The sequence below is a fragment of the Lutzomyia longipalpis genome, chromosome 2 (genome assembly GCF_024334085.1).
Source record: "Lutzomyia longipalpis isolate SR_M1_2022 chromosome 2, ASM2433408v1".
Taxonomy (NCBI): Eukaryota; Metazoa; Arthropoda; class Insecta; order Diptera; family Psychodidae; genus Lutzomyia; species Lutzomyia longipalpis.
In genome coordinates, this window is record NC_074708.1 from 20911980 (window position 1) to 20934967 (window position 22988).

A 22988-nucleotide genomic window follows, 5' to 3' on the forward strand; every position below is an offset into this window, starting at 1 on the left:
GATTTTCATACAACGCCTAATTGAGACCGAAACCCCAGAATACCTTTCCTCTCTTTTGACAAGGGGGGGTTCTGCCAGGGTACAGGGATACTTGGTGCCGAGGGCTGAGTTTGATTGCTTCTATCGGACGCTTTTTGTAAAGGGCGTCTCCCTTTACAATGCGTTGCCGCGTAACTGCCGCCGTTCCATGAACGCTTTGAAAAGGCATTTTCAGTCTGGGCACTGATGCTTTGTTTTCTTTTTCTTTTTTTTTTCTCTATTTTTTTTTTTTCTCTTTTTATAAATTGCTTTGTAAATTTTTTTTTCCCTTTTTCTCTTTTTTTTTCTTTTTTCACCTGCCACACACATGTGAGAGGGCATGACCCTATTTTGTGTTTGAAATAAATAAATTATTATTATTATTATTATTAAGAATGAGTTATTGATGATAGTGAAACATTACGTTATACTGGTGAAAGTATGTTGTGTACCTATGTACACAAAATTAACTCCTAAACTAAATTCATGTGCCATAGTGTAACATTGTATCACGAAATGTTTATCAAATAATATGCTAATGGTAAACTTCATAAATAACATAATGAAAAATTTATTTTTCACTTCACTACGTTGTATATTGTGATGCTATAGAGGTAAAAAAAAAGAATTTCAAGAGAGAAAAAATATAGCATGAATGGAACAGTATAAAGCGAATGTACGGTAAGTATAACTTACGGGCTATGATTCTTTTTTTGCCAGTGAAATGTGAAGTTCGCTGAAAATTGGGGATGAGAAAATTTTGAGGAAGGTTTTCTCGCTTACCGAATCACAGCCAACGCGCAGAAATTAAGTGAAAAGCCTTAATCAAGAAATCAAGGGGGAAAGTCCATAATGTATGTATATATAATTTGAGAATTTACTATATATGTACATGTGAACATTGGAGATTTTGTTAGTAAAATATAATATAACGAGGTAAATTGGAGCTTCGCGCAAATTTTAGAAAGAGAAAAATTGTGATGAAACATGCACTTATCAATCACAAAAGAAAAATTTACAAAGAGAAGAAATCATTTTCATACAACAATTCGGACGCCAAATTCAAAAATTCGCAAAAAATGCATGACTTTTATATGGGGGCTACCTGAAGGGGGGCTTTGGGGGGGGGGAAATGAATACGGCCACTCGAAACCGCATGATATAAGGAGCCTCTGTACCAAATTTCATCGCGATCGGACAAACGGTGTAGATTTGTATAGCCGAACACGACTGAAGATTACCAACAAACAGACCTTTCTTTATTATATAGATATATAGATAATAGTTTATCTGTTAGCTTAAAAATCTATAGAACATACAGCAAAACAATAGATATAATTTTACCAAAACAATAATAAATAAATCGCGGAAATTAAAAAAAGATTATAAGAATGGATAGACAATAATAATTGCTTCAACTAGAAGGCGATATGATTCTCTTTTAGTGAAAAGTTCATGAGTCACGGGTAAAATATTTCAAAAGCAACGTATTGTGGTATATCACTTACAATTGCTTGAGTGAAAGCTGTACAAACGTTGTGAATTAATTTATATATAAATATTTTCAAGTTTCCTTGGGCACGTGACGAAAGTCCTTTCTTAAGACTACAAAACAAAGAAAAATCCATTAATGACCTAATATGCAAATACTGTATTACTCGTATTGTAATCCACAAGCACGTTTTTCGATAAGGTATATGAGCCTTCCTAAGAAATCTATGGCGTGATTATTTGAAAATAAAGGTAAGTTAAATTGAAAAACTACGTTTTTCAAGTTATTTCACAATTTCCATATCTACTTGCTGGATAACAGAATGAGAAATATCTATACCTCCTTTTTTCATTGTTAATATTCACATTAATAAAGAGGAAAATTAAGAAAATAAGGATTACATCACATTTATTATGATACATACTAATGTTATTTGAATAAATAACAAAAATTAACATGAAATAAAGTTCCATATATAACTAATGTTCATTATGAAAGAAGATAATAAAATAAAACACCAGATTCATTTTATAGCATTCTAACATGAACGGAAAAGTATGAGAAATTGTTGGTGATATAAAGCAAAACAATAAAATTGTTTTTATTGAAAACATCATATTAAAAATATTGTCGGCCCAGTAGAGCAGTGGCAAAAGCAGACGGTCCCACTGTCCCTGGGAGGGTCAGCGGGTTCGAGACTCGGTGGTGTTCGATAGGCTGTAATGCAGATATAAAAAAAGATCTTATTCGGTCAGGAATATCCCCACTCGTTCCCACCAGTGCAATAACACAATGAGAAGCAACTCTTGAACTGATATTGACTGCTCTGCACCGTTGCTTGGGACAAAAACTTATGAATGAGGAATATTTATAACACAAAATCACAATTCAACAAAAATGACTCTCCGAGGTTGACGTCAGGTCGGCATTAAAAAAAAATCAAGCCAAATATGTGTGTGTGAGAAGCCAATCCCAGTAATGAGACAAATGGCTATGTGTGTGTTGTTGTTTTGTATCATATGAAAAATATACTTAAAGATGTGAATTGAATGATATGTATTGAATTTTCTTATAGTAAAATAAATTTATGATTGTCTATTTCGTTCGATTTGACTTGAAACTTTCCATTGACAAAACTATACTAAAACGCTTTTATTTATATGGAGTTTTGACTATCTTCCATTAATTTTTTTCGGAGCTATCGATATGTTTTTTACTCAAATATATAGGTAATTACATGTATATGTACATTCTGTCCTATTTAATTCATGACGAGTATATTCAGAATGCATTATTTACCGTTTCCCCATAAAACAACACAACCATCCTTGTAGTCTACCTCCTATATCCATACAATTTTATATGTACATATATGTATAAATCGCCGGCAAGAAAGGAATATTTTCCACGCTTTTAGCGTATTCGATGCATAACCACTAAGCTCATTGAATATCTATCAGAACAGCGATGGGCATGAATCCTGAATGAGATATGGCAAACAGAGAACAAACCACAAATAAACATCGTGTATTCCAAATCTTGTGAATAAATTTTCATTACATACTTAATGTTAATGTACATTTTTTTTATAATATATAGTATGTATAGAAATAATTTCATAATTTTGAATAGAAATATCTTATCAATTTTCTTACATTATATTCTGGGTATTTTTTGAGACTTATACGCATTTTTGAATGATTTTTTAAAAATTGGTTAAAAGACTTAAATATTTTTATTTATTTTTTATTATTTAGATTTAAAAATTTAAATTTATTTAGATCACATAATTATTACATTATTAGGTTATTGTTTGTCCCCTGGATGACTGTATTTACAAAATAGATTGTTTATACAGTATTTATATTTTTAATTCAATTTATTTCTTCAGCCATTAAAAAAACTGTCCAAACCTCTTATCGAGACGGTCCCTAACAGCAATTTCTATTAAAACTTTACTAATCAATGCAACTACTTTCTAAATAAAGTTGAATGAAAAAAGTTGCATAAGTTTTGGACATTAGCGCTTACATTTTAGTGTGTTCATTGAAAGTTAAGAAGATTTAATTGTATTGAACAAAAAAGATGTTTTTTTTTAATATACTTCAGTAAGACCCTATATATTCTTAAATACTATAACGATGTATATCCTACACAGATATATTACATGTATTTTCTTCACATAAAAAAAACGCTAATAGAAACAGAGTGCTTTCAGAGCGCATTGGCTTTGAGAATAAAATATGAAAAAGGATAAAAAGAGTAGATCCATTAGGGTTCTTGAGAAAAATTTACCTCATTGATTATATACATGTACATACACGAGGTAAATTGTCGCTTTGCTCCAATTTAACTGTCGGCCAAGTGCTGAAAATGAACTTTGATTTTTTATTCGTTCTGTTGTGTACCAAATTAATTTATTTTAGGCGCTAACATTACCTTAATATAATATCTTCATAATGTAGTGAAACTAATTTTACAATATTTCCTCATTTACGAAAAAAAGGGAGGTCGCAATTGGACGCCGGTCGCAATTGGGCTACGTTCCCTATATTTATCTAAATATTATATATGAAAAGAAAAAAACATTAACAATACAAATCTTATTTTGTAAAATGCATTGTGTGGTTCAATGCGTGTAAATGGCATAGGTTTTGGGAGAGATGGTTTGGATACCACATTTCACCATATCCGACGATGTTTATCTTTAATCGATTTTCGACAGCAAACACTCACGGTCTTTGTATATTATGTGTATTTGATGGAGAAATAATGCCACCATACACAAGACATGACGTCAAACTCACTGATCTATACACATTTTCTAAGTTTACTCTACTTTGCAGAATGTGTATCTTTTACCTTCATGTGCCATAACATGTAGACAAGAACAATATACTGGATGTATACTGGTATATATATATTTTTTTTGATATTGTATTTAAAAGTTCTAAGGAATAGACTAGTATTTATCGAAAAAATAATAATAAATTTAAAATTAAAAAAGGTGTTACTTAGCAAGGATTGTTTACAAAATGTTAACTGAAGCACCAACTCAGCTAGGTACATATTTGATTTTAAAATCCTTCGTAACTTATAGTAAATTATTCTTTTGGAATAGTTAGAGAAATAAAAATATGTAAATTTGTAATCACTTCCTTGTAAAACATCACAAAAAGATTAATTTTATAAACAATAAAATTCAAGGGACAATATGGGGAATTTACGTTTTCTACATTATCAAATTATTCTTACGTGATGTATCTTGTATTACACTGCTTCATTGGGAAGGAATATGTGTAAAAATATTGATGAAAATTTCAAAGTGTCAATTTATTATCGTCAATGTTGTTTTCATGAAATGAGAAAACATGGTAAATGAAGATAAGACATCAGGTAATCCAAATGACTGTTTGAAATGTGGTTAGCGCGTAGCATACATAAATATATATGTACGTACATATATACATTATGTACTACATAATGTATCTTTGGGGCTCAAGTATTTAGCAATACATTATGATTGACATCGAATTTAATATTTTTAATATTTTTATATAAAAAAGAAAAGTTATCAAAATATATTTTAACCTTTGGAATGCGGAGGCCTTGGAGGTTACGTAGAATGCGAAGGTGGGGTCGTTGAACGACCCCAGAAAGAAGGCCAATTTTCTCCCAAACTATACAACCTGGAATTGTCGGGTTAGTGCCTATAGATTCCTTATATAGTCCACTTGCCCCTTGCATCACAAATTCGCCACTCGGAAACACGTAGAAGAAGATATTAGGGAAAAACATTTTTCACTCATTTTTCACAATTTCTTCTTGAGAAATTTGCTAAGAAAGTTAACCCCAACTGCTACTTTTTTTTCACTCTTCCCCACATTCCCCTCACTTCCCGCAATGTGATAAATGGCAATATTTCTAGAATATTCTTTATTGTTTTGCACATTTACATGCTTCTAATTATGTTTTATGTTGTTTATGCTCTAAGAAATTTTCCGCAGCATGACCGTTACACCAATTTTTGAATTCCCTTCTTCTACATTTTTCTTAATAACTTTTCTTGTGGTGGTCGGATTGAGCTGAAATTTTTACACAACCTCCTCAGATAACCAAGGAACTTATTTCCAAAAGATGGGAACGCTATCTTTTATATTTATTGAATTATAGCACGAAATATAGCGCTGGGGTCGTTCAACGACCCCGCTCCGCATTCCAAGGGTTAATTATTGTTAGCGCTTTATACGCCAACCACTTTGCGACAACCGCGCCACCACCGGCACAACGCACGAAACAGGAAAATGTCATCGGTGACACTGCGTGACATGTTCTTTTTCCGTCGATTTTGACACTCTCTTCTTCCGTCTCTACCACGATGACGGCAACACGTGTGAATTTTTCCTCTTAAATTTAAAATTGTATTTCTTAATTAATCAAGTAAAGTTTAACGTAGAATAAATTGTGAATTGATCAGATGATCATTGAGTTTCTTTGCGCGCGCCCCCACAAACGCGCCCCCCAAAATTGATTGCCAATCCACCGCGTGTGCCATCCAACAGCACCGCACGGAGGGCAGATTTTTTTTTGTCCTCCGACCCGGACTTACCGGCAGGAGCCCCGAACAAGATTCTAACCCATTCTCATCTGCATACGCAGGTACGTAACGTAACATTTTGGTCCTTCGAGCCGGATTTACCGGCAGGAGCCCCGAACAAGATTCTAACCCATTCTCATCTGCATACGCAGGTACGTAACGTAACATTTTGGACCTTCGATCCGTGTGGCACAGGATTAGCCACACCCAGCGACCACGATGATGCCGGCTGATGAGAAAAACATCACCTTGAGGGGCCACAAATCTCATGTTGAAGGACGTGTCGCCAATACAGCCACAAACCCATCCAGTGGCACCAACAAAGATTATCCGCATGTTCCGACCGCCTCTGACAGCTTCTGCCCACATGAAGCCGCAGCTACGCCACCTACAAATGCATCTACGCTTGCCATAGCCCTTGCTCAGCACCAAATTCAAGCTGAAAGGCGCACTGAGTTGATGATTTCGCGTCTCCAAGATTCCGTACAGAGCTGTCATAACGGAAGTGAAGGTCAAGTTGAAGCCAATGCGTACTCTCACTGCAAGCTCTCCATTCTGTCCAACATCCAACGGCTTCAGTATCTGATGAATGCCGTTACGGGGAATGCCAAATGCTTCATCGCCAATCTCTCGCTATCCGACAACAATTATGAGGTGGCACGGAACGCTCTGTGTGCACATTACGACCACCAACACACCAGAGTGCGTCACCACATAGGACCCTGTTCTACCACGCAGAAGGACAGGTCCACCAGCCACGGCATTGCAGCCGTACATTCTACCCCCACCGAATCTCCGGCCAGAGACTTTTCTGCTGGAGCGTATCTCTGCACAAGAGATATTTCCGGACGAGCCCGCTCAAGGCATCTCTCCACAAGGGATTCGACGTCCGGAATAGGTGTTCCCACAGCGTCTTCACGAGATTGCTCTCCGCACACGAGGGATTCTCTGGGGCATGCTGAAACAACCACCCTCCCATAGACGCAATCAGTGGGAGAGAGATCGCAAGGATGTGATCTCTATGAAGATTCACCGTCTGAGAAATCAACTACCTGTCTTCAAAGATTCTCTTTCGGCTGGATCGTTTTTGGGCTACCTCATCGCCCGCCTTAGACTATTGTTTCCAACCAGGCATCTCCCTGTTGGAGCAAGCTCTCTGCTCAAGAGAACCGTACCCCGATTCCCAACCAGGCATCTCCCTGTTGGACCATACTCTCTGCTCAAGAGGACACCCCGATCCCCAACCAGGCATCTCCCTGTTGGACCAGACTCTCTGCTCAAGAGGACCTTTAACCGATTCCCAAACAGGCATCTCCCTGTTGGACCAACTCTCTGCCAAGAGAGATTCTTCCGGATCTGCGCCACCCAGGTATCTCTGCTCAAGGGATGTATCCGGAATAGCCCACACCCAGACATCTCGCCGTTGGAACTACATTCTGCACAAGAAGTACTCCCGGAAGCATGTCAAAATCAACATACAGTCCACACATCCGCCTCGGAAGCCTTACAACCTTCCAGGGCTCGGAAGCTTTACAACCTTCCATTGAGGGATTACCACCCTCAGGATCCCCCCCCCCCAGCATGTTAGCGCTTTATACGCCAACCACTTTGCGACAACCGCGCCACCACCGGCACAACGCACGAAACAGGAAAATGTCATCGGTGACACTGCGTGACATGTTCTTTTTCCGTCGATTTTGACACTCTCTTCTTCCGTCTCTACCACGATGACGGCAACACGTGTGAATTTTTCCTCTTAAATTTAAAATTGTATTTCTTAATTAATCAAGTAAAGTTTAACGTAGAATAAATTGTGAATTGATCAGATGATCATTGAGTTTCTTTGCGCGCGCCCCCACAAACGCGCCCCCCAAAATTGATTGCCAATCCACCGCGTGTGCCATCCAACAGCACCGCACGGAGGGCAGATTTTTTTTTGTCCTCCGACCCGGACTTACCGGCAGGAGCCCCGAACAAGATTCTAACCCATTCTCATCTGCATACGCAGGTACGTAACGTAACAATTATTATTTTTTTATTTCAAGAAATCAAATCGATCAAATCGATCAATCGTGTTATCGATCTTCTATGAAAATATTTTTTTAAACCGAACTGAAATGAACGTTGTTTTTGGGTTTATTTTTGGTGCTTATTATCTTCTCACAGCTAAGGTACTTTTTATTAAATAGTCTATAATATTATTTCTAAATCGCAATAATGAGAACTAAAAGAAAGGAAAAAAAATATTGCAAATAGTATATCACCAAGACATACCTACTACCTACATAAAATTATTTTAAAGCATGAGATTTAATATAAGTTCTAAAAATAAACGAGATCTATTTTGTGATTTATGACAAACACTTTAAATGATTTCTTCCATGGTATCCCTCTCTTTTCTTTCCTTTGACCCCCCAATACTCTAAGTACAAAAAAATGTACAAAAAAATCGAAAATGAAATATGTATCTCAATTCATTTTGAGAGATTTTATATAAAATATTATTGTTTACTTACAAAAATCTAAGATTTCATTTAAAACTATGATTGCAGTTCATTCGTCTAGAAACTAAATAATCTACAGGCAATTTAATTTTCACATAAGATCTTTCAGCATTCCACCTAAGTATCGCCTGAAGACAATATCTTAATATATAAAGCTGAAAAGTTTGTTTGTCTGTGGCACATGAACTCCTCCGAAACGGCTGGGCCGATCTTGATGAAATTTGGTATGGGGGTAGAGGGGGTCAATACGAGTTGCAAGCGCTATATGGGATTCCGCCCCAACCCCCCTTTATAGCGCCCCCACAGAAAAATTGATTTTTTCCCATTTTCTACCTGCTGAAGGGTCAGATAACGGGATTTTTTTTATTTTTAGAATTTTTCGGGGTACCGTATTATTCACCCCCCCTACTAATATACGCCCCCCTTTTATAGCTTAAAATGGAGTTTGCTCACACGTGATTGGGGGCTCGGGTTGACTAGTAATATAATATAAGGATATGGCATTAACATACCTACAAGCAAGCGCTAAAGTGATTTTAACAATATCATAAACGACACATATTTTTAAAGATTGCTTTAATCTTATATTTGGGGGGTTAAGCGCTAAGAACATAGTCTTCACATTAAAAAAATTATGTTGAAAGATTTAGGTAATGTGCTAAATTAAGTGAACACACCGACACAAAGAATAAAACTCAACTCAAAGATTATGCCAGGACTTTTCAGGAATTTTGTACAACTTTCTCATTAACTTCAGGTAATTTCCCTATGTCACTTAACTTCTCCTTTACATAAATTTACACTCAATTTCGCTGATGGTAAAAAAAAATAACCTTATACCCTAGAGAAATAAATGTTGAGATTCTCATGGTAAAAATAAATATATTATAAAGTCGATAGAAATTCCTATGTATCCACATTCAAATTCATAATATATGGTAAACGTGGTAAATTATCGCTTCACTCTATTTACTTCACCCGCTTCGCGCAAAATTTTAAAAAGAAAATTAAATTGCAATGGAATATAGATTTAATAAAGTTTGATAACATAAGAATATGTACCTAAAATATTGGTAAAAATTATGTATTTTTAAAAGGCCATAAAGGAAGATTCATGGGTACATTGGAGCCATTTATCAATCCCAAAAAATTTTGGAAAGAGAAGAAAATTATGTGAATTTCATAAAATATGAAGACTTCCAAAATCAAAAATTCACAAAAATGCATGATATTTATATAGGGATTACATGCAGGGGGGATTGGGGGAAAATAAATACGGCCATCTGAAACCGTCTAATCTAAGGAGCCTCTGTACCAAATTTTGTAGCGATTGGACAAATGGTGTAACATTTGTATAGAAAAAAAAAAAGAACGACGTTTACCAATAAAAAACAGACCTTTCTTTATTATACAGTGTGGGCCAAAAGTTAATGCATGTGTTTTTATTTCTTATTCCTAATTTATCCCTTCCCTATATACATTTCGTTTTGTTAAGAATCAAAACAAGGTTACGATTTTTCCCTAATTTCTTTGTCACTAAAAATTCATATTATCAATAACTAATACAAGTTTTTCTCATAAGACATAAATCATTATGTTACAAAAATAAACGCAAGAATTAACTTGTCATTAAACTTAAGCATTTTTGGTACGTCGCTCACATTGAAACTCAAAGAATTTAGTCCAAAAGCACAGCTGCAAATTCTGTTGGAATGGAAAATGTATTCATTGAAACGTGATAAATTTGAAGTAACAAATCGTTCATAAAATTATATACAAATATATAAAGAAATGTATAAATATATTATTTTTTCGTTATTCACAAAATTCCCCATCCATTTGGGGTAAAACTTTCACAGCCTTTAGGCCATTTTGTATGCTTGAGAGAGCTTTCTCTGAAAATGAAGAAGTATGTCTCGGAAGATCCAACAAGATTCCCTTTTCTAATAGCTATTCCCTATTGTCCGACCCATGTTCTCATTCTCGTCACAAGAAAAATCCCTATAAAAAATCATCTTTTGGTTTGTCAGACATTTTCTTTTTTATATAATAACAACAATGTATAGGTGGTATGTATAGGTATTTTAGCAGTGAATTCCAAAAAAAAACGTTAAAAGAAAAAAATCGATTTCATACAACATTTCGGGCGCCAAATTCAAAAATTCGCAAAAAATGCATGACTTTTATATGGGGGCTACCTGAAGGGGGGCTTTGGGGGGGAAATGAATACAGCCACTCGAAACCGCCTGATAAAAGGGAACCTCTGTGCCAAGCATCGCGATTGGGCAAACGGTGTAGATTTGTACAGCCGAACACGACTGAAGATTACCAACAAATAGACCTTTCTTTATTATATTTGTGCGTAGTTGTGTGGTATTGAAATTATTAATTAGTTATACCCTTTTTCCATAATAAGTCAAAGTTCTATTCTATAATTTGATCAATAATATTACGTGTTAAGAGGTGAAAATCATTAGGTTAGGTAGGTAGGTAATTGAGAGAAGAAAATGAACAATTATATTTGTGTCGAATCAACAGGGTCCTATTAGACTTTTACGCGTTTATTCCATAAAGCCTATTAAGCATATTACAAAAAAAAACGTATTTAAATGTTTCAATTATATTTTAAAATGACAAACCCAAGTTGTATATAAGTATATACCTTACATAAATTCCTTAAATTACTTTTTTTTCGTTTGAATAATATAAAAAAAGCGCTAATCTATCTATTACCGTTCTCTTGCAATATTGGGTTGTATTTCGGCCGGAAAGATTTTTGGTGCATAAGTTTTTAGGAATGTGGGGACCCTAATTCGTGTTCATCCCAAGTTTGAGCCCAATCTAACGACTTTGCATTTTATAATATACACTGAAATTTAAAAAGTCATCGAATACGAGGTAATATAGCTAGATCCCCTAAAACTGTGATATATTGACATTATTTTATTACATGAAATATAATTAGTCAATTAGGAAACATTGTTTTGGCTGATCAAAAACAAGTTGATAGAGAACAAGATAAAACAATGTGTATTTCTGTGTAATATTGTTAAAGTAAAAAAATAAACGTACAGATATATCGATCTTTTGTTTATGATTAAATTCTTATTTCCATATGATTACAGCATAGAAAAAAAATTATTGATATTAAATTACACATTATGAAGTATTAACTAGTGTAAATACACCATAATGCTTTTTCGTTCTGAAAGGGAGATATAATTGATGATACCTATATATTTTCTACTGAATGTGGATGGATAGATGACAACCAAAAAATCATCAAAATATACGCTAAATTATGGAGGAATAAGAATATCATTTATACATATGTACAGTATATGTTGTATATACCTAGGGGAACGTGGCCCAAATCGGACCACCGCCCAATTGCGACCTCCCCTTTTTCTCGTAAATGACGAAATATTATAAAATTAGTTTCACTACATTATGAAGATATTATAGTAAGGTAATGTTAGCGCCTAAAATAAATTAATTTGGTACACAACAGGACTAATAAAAAATCAAAATTCATTTTCAGCCCTTGGCCGGCATTTTCTGATTTTAGAAACTAAGTTGATATGAGTTTTTTTCCCACTATTATGTCTCATATTATGCCGCGTTTCTGTAGCTTAGAGGGTCTAGTTTATTACTTGATTTACAATTTTTTGAAAGATTTTTGGTATTTTAAGTAATTAAGTGAAAATGTAACATGCAAAATGTTCTAATTGAGACCCCCAAAATGTTTCAATTCGGACCGTCTATTTCCACCATTCACCACGGTAAAGCTGTCGCGCATGCGTGTAGTGGTGTGGAAGTGTCTTCCACACACAGACCGCGCTGTGTTTTGATTTGGGGAAAATCAATATTTTTTCACGTTTATTGAAAATTTTTTCGCAGTGAAAATGTTCCTAAAGTCAAAGGGGAGTGCAGTTAGTGTAATTTACGCATTCCTCAGAAGAATTTTCGTGGATTTTCTGCGAATTACGTCAGTGAGTGCGCAATTGTCAGTGTGTGTGAAAGTGTGTGTAGTCACCTCAAGGGCGAAATGTCAAAACAAATGTGGGGAAAATTGAAAATAAATTCTTGATTTTCCGGCTTTTCCGTGTAATTCATGGCGTTTTTCCTATTTATAGTAGTGATAAAAGTGATCTACTAGTGAAAAACCCACAAATTACGGCAAAAAAAAGGGGTCGCAATTAGAACACTCAGGGGGTCGCAATTAGAACACCGTGGTGAAAAAGTGTAATTTTAGCAAATTTTTTTAATTCGATTATTACTCAGAACAGGTAAGAGTTAGAAGGTTTGCATCTATAGAACAAAGTTAGCCTATTAAATGACCTTTCCAATGGTACCAAACTTGGGAAGATTTAATTCATTTTAATAAGACTTTTTTCAATCCTTCTGAAACAGAATTTAGGGGGTCGCAATTGGGCCACGTTCCCCTATATATTGTTATCTAATTTATTAACGAGTAAAATAGGGGGTAAATAACCTAAGTCCTTCATTCATTCACCTCAATTCACCTGCCTGCAGGTTGCAACATTTATGTACCTATACATGTACAACCATTAGCCATAAATACAATCAATTTCATGTATAGGTATAGGTTGTTATGCCTCATTTATTTTCTAATTTCTTTATCAATGTGGTGTCATCGGCCTCTCTTTAAAAAAAGGCAATAAAACATTCAGCCCAAAAAAATATTCAAAGGTTATATTAAATAAGCATTCCATTTTTAAAATCAGATTTCTGATTATGTTAGTAAATATATTTGATAACATTGATAAATAAAAACAAAAAACAAATTATTTGGTTGAAGGGAAAAGTGTAGTGAAAAAGGGGGAAAGAATAGTATTTCAAAGGACAATTTATGCTTAAAGGTGCATTTTCAAAATGAACAATGAATTATAGAATACAACCTACACTTTTCATCCATTATACGGAAAATGATCCAAATACTGGGAAATGTTTGCGTGACTATATATGATGTACTACACCCTCGTACAGATTTATATTTCCACAAAACTTAATCTTCCTTTACTCAATGTGCGGTGCCGCACATTGTAGGTGAAATAAATCTGAGCACCATTACATATCTGTCCTCCGAATGCGGTCATTATAGAAAAAAAAGTAGAAGTCATTGCACTCAATGGAATATTGGTTTTAATACTGACAGAATTGGCGAGTTATTCTTCCTTCATACATAAAAAAAAATAGTTCTATCACTGTATACACATGCAACAATATTTGTATCTACGTACATACAGTAAATATCCCCAGAAAGTTTCCGAACAAAAATTTTTGAGAAGTTTTTGCAATGCTCTATAAATATGTAATCTTAAAAGATTACATATCTCGGCTTGTAAAAGTATGATTTGAGTAAATCATTTTTAAATTGTGGTTTAATTATGGTTAATGCAACCCCGCCAGGTATGTATATCTTATGTACAGGGACATGAAACAATAAATAAATAAATAAATAATAGTCCTTTATCATCGTGAAATGTTTGTTCTAATTCGGATATAAAAATACAGTAAAACACATCATATTTTGGACCATTCCATTCGAAATTACTGCAAACAGTTAGAAAATTATTATTTAATGATAATTAATTAAAAATGCATTGTACAAAAAATGGCAAACGTTAAATATTTTATAAGAAAAAATAAATTGTATACATATTTTGTTCTTTATTGTTAAAATATTTGCACTCCACATTGTTGTGTATATTGGGAGAAAAGAAAGAGCACAAACGTCATACAATATTTAAACAGTGAATATCGCAATAATGGGTGTGATATTTTTGGAATCGTACAATACAAAAGTACAGAACTCCTGATGCTATAAATAGTAAATTGTTACTCAAAAATAGAATTTATACCAAAAACCACGAGGCTTTATATCTAATGCACATACTATATCTATAGCTAACATCGCCACAGGCCCACATTTCAAATTCTTCAGTGCCTTTTCGCATACTATATACGTATAAAGAAATAATATTGTATTGATGTGGTCACGACTATTGGATGAATCGATGGTCAGTTTAGTTTGAAATTATTTTTGGACACCATTATGTGTTTTTGGTACTTCTCTCATACTACACATTCTAATGAATTTTCCAATGTGAATATTTATTATTAATTAAATTAGAGAGCAACGTGAGTAGTATATATCGAGCAAGTGCCTGTTTTTGAGGCAGGTCAGTGTTGTGCTGTTGTTGGGGAAGGTCAGTGCTGAGTGACGTCATAGTGGAGTGGGGAAGGTCGGGTTTTTGATGGGGAAATTGAGCGAGGTCAGTGCCGTGAGGTTGTTTTTGAGGAAGGTCAGTGATTTGTGGTGACGTAATGTGGTGGACGCCATTTTGAAAATTTTATTTTGTCGGCCATTTTGAATTACGTCATGTTTTTGTCTGCCATTTTGTATGACGACACATTTTTGACGCCATATTGAATTTTAGCCGCCATATTGAATTTTATTCCGCCATTTTGAATTTAAATCAGCCATTTTGAATTGTGATTTTTATATTCCGCCATATTGGATTTGTCCGCCATATTGTTTTTATTCTACCATCTTTGTTTTGTCAGCCATATTGAATTTTATCCCTCAATTTTGAATTTAAATCCTCCATTTTGAATTGTAATTTTTATATTTCGCCATATTGGGTTTGTCCGCCATATTGTTTTTATTCCGCCATCTTTGTTTTTGTCCGCCATCTTTAATTTATGCCCGCCATTTTGAATTCTGGATTTTTATCACACCATCTTGTTTTCTGTCCACCATTTTAAATTTTATGCCTCCATTTTGAATTCTGAATTTTTATTCCACCATATTGGATTTGATTTATTAACCGTTTTTTAATTTTGAATATTCAATTTGACCGTTTTGATCACCGTCATATTGATTTCGCGCCTTTGAATTGATTTTAAATGTTTGAATATTTAAATTATTGTAATTTTTGTAATGGAAAAATCTTGATCTTTTATGAGATTTGAACATGCAAGGTTTGAGTGCCCAGTACGGAGCTCTAACCATTGGGCTATAAATGACTTGTCAGGCAGCCCACCATAATTGTGAACCGTACATCCGACCCCCACCTTGATGATTCATATCACACACATTAAATGAATGAAGCGTGGACGAGAAAAAAATTGCCTACTAAGGGAATTTGAGCAGACACTTGGCAACGAAGAATGGGTGAAGCGACACTGAGAAAAATTTCGCGGACTAGACATTTTTCGCGATCACTTCATGAAGTGTATGAATTATGTGGCTTTTATTTGAGGAGAAAAAGACAATATATTTTCAATGTATAAATATTGGGCTTTGAGTGTTGCATTAATTGTATGTGGAACTTTCGTCTTTTTCCTCTCTCTCTATGATCACCGCTTATGTGTCTTAATTGTGTGGGGAAAAATGCAATTTACTCCCATGCATAATTTTCACATGTTTTTTTTTGCCTGCTTTATCACACATCGTGTGATTGTGGGTTAAATTTTTTATGAGTATCTATAAGATTTTGGATTTTTTTTCAGAAATAAACAACTTTAAAAAATTTCATTGCAATAAATTTCCGTTTTTAAAATTTACATTTCAAAAGATTTGCGTTTTTAAAATTACCATTTGAAAAGCATTGCATTTTTAAAATTTACATTTCAAAAGATTTGCGTTTTTAAAATTACCATTTGAAAAGCATTGCATTTTTAAAATTTACATTTCAAAAGATTTGAGTTTTAAAATTTACATTGCAATAAATTTGCGTTTTTGGAATTTTCATTGCAATAGAATTCCGTTTATAAAATTTTCAACTCATAAGTTTGTCATTTTCTCATGTTATGAAATTCCAAAAGAGACTTTGAGCATGCAAATATTTGTCCCCATATTTTACCTACTTCAATAATTTGCGTTGTTTGTTTTAATGAGTAAAACATGAATGCAAAAATTTGATATGCGCAAAATAAATTGTCCAAAAGCTTCTCAGTGTTTAAAGAGAAAAATACTGGTTCAGAGAGGAGGTGTAAATCAGATCAAACCCTTATTTAACATCCATCATGAATTTATTCGATGATACTTTCATCACAAGATCATTTGCAGCTCTGTTTAATTTTACCTGATATCTTTTTAACTTTTGATTTGTTTGTGCATTTCCTCACTTTGTTTCACCATAAAACCATACTGAATATTAAAGCTATGGGGAGACAATTTTTTTTGGCTTTGAACACCTACTGAAATGGGATGGTGTCAATTTAGCCTTAAGGGCCTCGCGATTTTGAGCTTTTATTTTCTCACACACTTCTCGAAATTGCTTCAATCGCTTCTACTTTTGATGTATCATCTGTGACTGAATTTTCCCTGGATACTGCTCCTGTAGACCTTCCCCCTTCATGTTCAGTACCGGCTTATCCGGTAGTTGTTCCTTTTGTGGCTGCTGCAGTAGAAATTTCGGAAGTCTACTATCCATGTTCAGCAAATTATCATCAATGTCTTCATTCACATCGAGATCGCCTTCACAGTATCCTCTATGCAGTGTTGCTCCTATCTCGCTTAGTGCCAAAATCTCCTCAATGTCGTTTTCCAGATGTTGAATTGTGTTGTTGACGAATTGTTGATCGTAATTGGGTTAAAATTTTGAACCAGAACATCCGAAGTCTTCCACAGGAATTTGATAAAAAATTCGTTGTGTTGATTTACGACAAGCGAGTGGAAATTTTTGTACAATTCAACGATGATAAAGCATCCCTTTCTTCATTTAAATAAAAAATAAAGTATGTTTAATTAATTTTATTTTACCAAATAACATGAACGTACATAATTTGTTATAAAACATCGTTGTGGTTATTCTGCTTAACATCAAATTCTGCTTTGGTGAATCTGCCTATTTTTTTCATTCCTTTGAATGACATAAGCCATTCATATGGTCTGATGGTTGATATTACTTCATCCGTTAGCTCCTTTGAGAAGCTCGATGGCAGCCACACCTTTTTGTTGTCCTCTATTTCGACGAGCACCTGAGGACCATATTTTGTTTCTAATCTCTTCATAGAGATTATCGGATGATAGATGAAAGGTTCCAGTTTCGTGGCTGCCATCGATTCTGCAACTTGGTTCCCCTTGGTAAAGGCTGCTTTCAGATCCTAATAAATAAAACATTTTTCTATCGTAAGAACAAACATCATAATAAGAAAAAGATATTGCATAATCTTACCATTTTTATTAGTTTTTGAAGATATGCTTTGACGATTCACGAAAAGTTAACTCTTGTAGGAGTGATGATGTATGTTGAAGTAGATGTGGGGCCCTTAAAGATGGCTGATTTAACTTTCAAAGAGGCTGATGTGGAATATGAAAATTATGGAAATAATTCAGTATTTATAACCAAATTAAGCTTACGTTGACAAAACCCCCCTCTTCTTTTCATTTCTGTGTGTGGGAAACGACTCATCATCATTCTCTCACCAATTTTGCTGAATTGCATTGAATAGCTTCTATTGCATTTTTAAAAAAAAAAGTGAAGCATTGCGAAATTCTATAAGAAAACGTGTTTGGACAAATTTTTCATGACAATTCATTTTTATTGAGAGCTGTTGTGAAATTGTTATATTTTGCTGACTATACTTTTTCATTTGATATATTTCATTAAGTTGTGAAATTAACTCTTTGTACTTAATTGACCTTCGGAACCGCATAAAAACCTTCGGAGAACTTCGGTAAACGATTCAGAAACCGATAAGCATTTTAAAAAAATATAAAGGTCGAAATCTTATTTTAAAATTCATTTACGTCATCAAAGTCGAATATTACACTTCTTAAACTTCAACAAAAAAGTGAACGAAATGGGTATTGTGAAAGTTAAATCTAAGAAAAGCAGTAAGCAAGAGAAAAGACGAAAGCCCAAAACAACTGATTCAAAGATTGTATCACCCGAGAAAACTAAAAAAACAGCTGTGGACGACAATTCTACACATGAGGATGAAAAAGATCTTCAGGGTACAGATGTCACGCCCGCTGATGCACGAGGACCCCGCAAAAGCAACGACGTTGAAATGATCGGGACATACACCCATTTCCTGAACAACTCAAACACGAGTTACGTAACAACTGGATTTTCGGCAATAGATTTTACATCGATTGTTAAAATTTGTGTAATTAATTACTGGTTAGGTGTCGATGCAATAATTTTCAATCAAAAATCTTGGCGACTGTTTAGTGCTTGTGAAAAAATCTTAAATTCACTATTTGACTTGGAAGAACATATTGTCGTTGATAGAACAAGTTACATAAATCAGTTAAATTCATATTTGGAAAATAATTTTACAGTAGATTTCATGAACCTTAATAACTCTCCTACATTGCTTTTAACTCAAGCCGATACAACTATTTTATTAACAAAGAAAGAATTCGATAAATTGTTCTATCTCTTGGAATTCGTGAATATAACTCTTGTCTATAATAAATCTGTTGAATATTATGTTAGAGAATATTATGAAAAATATCTTGAGACATGTCAATTAAATAACATAACGCGTTTGAATACTTCCCATTTCACGGCACCTCTAAATGTAAACAAACAACCTTTAAACTATTTTCGTATTTTCCATGAGATTTCTATGTTATCACAGTTCAATGATTTACAATAAAAAATGTACTAGAATTTAAAAAAAAACTTTGTTTTGCCTTTTATAAGACTATGTAATCTGTTTAATTTAGCAGGGTCTTCTTTGTAACTTTTAAGTTTTTTGTTCATTTCATCTTTGTTTTCATCTGAAAGTAACATACCGAATATAATCGCTATAGGCAATGTCTCTGAACTCATTTGGGTGTTTTCGATCAAACCGATAGATCAAATCAATTCCTTATTTTACATCTTCTCTAAATTTACGATCCGCGCACAAAGATCGCATTAATGAAAAGGAAATGTGCCGAAAATTTTGATTCCTTACCTTTAGGCTATTACTTTAATAATATTTATGTAAATGTACACCAATATTTAATCTTAGAATAAGTTTTAGCTTAAACTAAATACTTAGAAAATGTTTTCTTATGTAAGAATTACTAAAATAAAGACAATGAAATCAATATACATATTTATTTTTATCACAACATACATAAAAGGTATCATCCTCATGTGAATGCTTCATTTTTTAAATGGAAAAATGTGCAATCGTTTCATTTACTCACTTACTACAACAAAGTCATCAACCTGTGATGACAAACCAATTTTGCGGATCAAATTTTTGCATTCATATTTTACTCTGTAAAATAAACAACACAAATTATTGAGGCAGGTAAAATATGGGGACAAATATTTGCATGCTCAAAGTCTCTTTTGGAATTTCATAACATGAGAAAATGACAAAGTTATGAGTTGAAAATTTTATAAACGGAATTCTATTGCAATGAAAATTCCAAAAACGCAAATTTATTGCAATGTAAATTTTAAAACTCAAATCTTTTGAAATGTAAATTTTAAAAATGCAATGCTTTTCAAATGGTAATTTTAAAAACGCAAATCTTTTGAAATGTAAATTTTAAAAATGCAATGCTTTTCAAATGGTAATTTTAAAAACGCAAATCTTTTGAAATGTAAATTTTAAAAATGCAATGCTTTTCAAATGGTAATTTTAAAAACGCAAATCTTTTGAAATGTAAATTTTAAAAACGGAAATTTATTGCAATGAAATTTTTTAAAGTTGTTTATTTCTGAAAAAAAATCCAAAATCTTATAGATACTCATAAAAAATTTAACCCACAATCACACGATGTGTGATAAAGCAGGCAAAAAAAAACATGTGAAAATTATGCATGGGAGTAAATTGCATTTTTTCCCCACACAATTAAGACACATAAGCGGTGATCATAGAGAGAGAGGAAAAAGACGAAAGTTCCACATACAATTAATGCAACACTCAAAGCCCAATATTTATACATTGAAAATATATTGTCTTTTTCTCCTCAAATAAAAGCCACATAATTCATACACTTCATGAAGTGATCGCGAAAAATGTCTAGTCCGCGAAATTTTTCTCAGTGTCGCTTCACCCATTCTTCGTTGCCAAGTGTCTGCTCAAATTCCCTTAGTAGGCAATTTTTTTCTCGTCCACGCTTCATTCATTTAATGTGTGTGATATGAATCATCAAGGTGGGGGTCGGATGTACGGTTCACAATTATGGTGGGCTGCCTGACAAGTCATTTATAGCCCAATGGTTAGAGCTCCGTACTGGGCACTCAAACCTTGCATGTTCAAATCTCATAAAAGATCAAGATTTTTTCCATTACAAAAATTACAATAATTTAAATATTCAAACATTTAAAATCAATTCAAAGGCGCGAAATCAATATGACGGTGATCAAAACGGTCAAATTGAATATTCAAAATTAAAAAACGGTTAATAAATCAAATCCAATATGGTGGAATAAAAATTCAGAATTCAAAATGGAGGCATAAAATTTAAAATGGTGGACAGAAAACAAGATGGTGTGATAAAAATCCAGAATTCAAAATGGCGGGCATAAATTAAAGATGGCGGACAAAAACAAAGATGGCGGAATAAAAACAATATGGCGGACAAACCCAATATGGCGAAATATAAAAATTACAATTCAAAATGGAGGATTTAAATTCAAAATTGAGGGATAAAATTCAATATGGCTGACAAAACAAAGATGGTAGAATAAAAACAATATGGCGGACAAATCCAATATGGCGGAATATAAAAATCACAATTCAAAATGGCTGATTTAAATTCAAAATGGCGGAATAAAATTCAATATGGCGGCTAAAATTCAATATGGCGTCAAAAATGTGTCGTCATACAAAATGGCAGACAAAAACATGACGTAATTCAAAATGGCCGACAAAATAAAATTTTCAAAATGGCGTCCACCACATTACGTCACCACAAATCACTGACCTTCCTCAAAAACAACCTCACGGCACTGACCTCGCTCAATTTCCCCATCAAAAACCCGACCTTCCCCACTCCACTATGACGTCACTCAGCACTGACCTTCCCCAACAACAGCACAACACTGACCTGCCTCAAAAACAGGCACTTGCTCGATATATACTACTAACGTGTGTATTCTATGCAACGCGGTTTGTATCCACACATAATTTCCTTTGTGCTTTTGTACAAATTCCGGAATTTTGCTATTCACCTCTTGATAATTTTATTTTAAACTCATAAAATAAACAATGTGTGAATTTTCTTTTCACGCTAAAATATAATATCAATTTGTTATTATCCTTATATACCTGTTTGTGTAAAAGAAAAAAAAACAGAAGTATATATTGGATTTGTCAATTAAAGAAACATACAAGACCACATACGATTATATTTTTAACGCCTGAAAGCGCTTATAAAATTTCACTGTTAATTCTTATAGAAAACTTTTATTCATTTTGGAGTTGAAAATCTTATTTTTTCTTATTATGTGAAACCTGCAAAAGAAATTGTCCAACATGTAATTTTAAAGAATTACATGTAAAAAATGAGAATATTAACGATTATATTAATAGTTTAAAATATATAATTCTAAGCTCTATTTTTCTTTATACGTCATAAGAGATTGGCAAAAGCAATTCTAATTGGCAAAAACAATTTAAGTGTTGTCTTCATTCTAATATGTTTAGTACGTTTAGTATTATATTTCTTAAACATGTATAACAAATACTTTTGTATATGAATCGACTCAAAAATCTCTTTTGTATATTTATCATGCCTTTTATGGTCAACCTGGTCAAAGAGACATAAAAGTACCAAGAGAAAGTAGAAAGTAAACTTTTTTTCTCTACATTTTGATATGTTATAGCTGACTATATTTTTTCATCTTAATCAAAATTTTTTTCGACATTTTCTTTAATGTCACCTTGAGATGAAAAAGAGTGTATAACACAAAATTTTCACACATATCCACATGGGATTGATAAAATACATGTTTTATTTTTATTTTATTTTTTTTTCTTCAAATTTTGATCAAAGTTTTATAAGGGATGATCACGTTGTTACAGGAACAAAATGGCCAAAATGTGAGAATTTCAAATAATTTTTTTGAGCACAAAAATTTATTTTCAAAATTGAAAATATAGTGAATTTTTATCAGTATTTGGCCATTACAAGAGTGCAAGCAAATTTCGAATTTTTGGTTTCAAAATTGACTTGAAAATCGCACTAGAAAGTCTCAGAGTTTCCGAAATAACCTAACCATCCCTTAATTACGATTGTTTTCTTCCACATGTGTGTAAACTATATATTCACATAGAAAATTGTATTTTTACTATAAAAACTACAATACACTATGGAAGAAAGAATTTTTCTTACTCGAAGCACGTTTGACTGATTTAATTCACTTTTCCTGTTACATGCCTTTTC

The 22988-nt window shown here is 33.4% G+C and overlaps 1 protein-coding gene across 4 annotated transcripts in view; it reads right to left on the bottom strand.

The window, feature by feature from the left end:
- The window catches only part of LOC129789281 (eye-specific diacylglycerol kinase), a 98324-nt gene that overhangs the window by 62972 nt on the left and 12364 nt on the right, over positions 1-22988 (bottom strand). The gene's annotated exons all lie outside the window — the stretch shown is intronic.